This window comes from Penaeus monodon, chromosome 34, assembly GCF_015228065.2.
Source record: "Penaeus monodon isolate SGIC_2016 chromosome 34, NSTDA_Pmon_1, whole genome shotgun sequence".
In the NCBI taxonomy this organism is placed as follows: domain Eukaryota; kingdom Metazoa; phylum Arthropoda; class Malacostraca; order Decapoda; family Penaeidae; genus Penaeus; species Penaeus monodon.
The window spans coordinates 34,577,485-34,578,080 of NC_051419.1; positions in this window are offsets into that span (position 1 = coordinate 34,577,485).

The window sequence follows — 596 nt, forward strand, 5'->3', positions numbered from 1 at the left end:
TTCATGTATTCGATGTACAAGGCTCTAAGAAATTAGAAAAAACGGCCATGTTCCTTTTGTTACGAGCACACAACGTATAGTATAGCTGTATTGTAGGATTCACACTATTAAGCATGTCGATAAGATTCTCCATAAAAACTCCATGAAAGATTCTGTCGCCAAGCAAACTTTTACATTAACTTATATTAATCATTGGCAGTCTCTTGGAAAATGTTCTTATTTGACATGTGTTTACTACTAGACAATGTAATAAATTTAAATAAGTGAGCTTCTTATCTATAATTAAGACTCAGTATCCTGATTATCACGAACTATTTAAACAATTGAATCAGTAATGCACAGCGGTATTTAAATTTTAAGAATACTCATTGTGTATCCCCGAGATTGAACTTCTAAAAGAACACACGATGTGTTTCTGAGACAATTTTCACTTAAAAGAAAATTTAATGGGATGGAACCAATCAGACGAACACCAAAAACAAAGAAAAGACGATGTACAGTATGTATAGATTGATTAGATCGTGACACTTGGTCAGTTTAACACGTGTTATGAGGTAAACTTCTCTTCAGGTTGCCGAGGTGATTCTGGCACATGC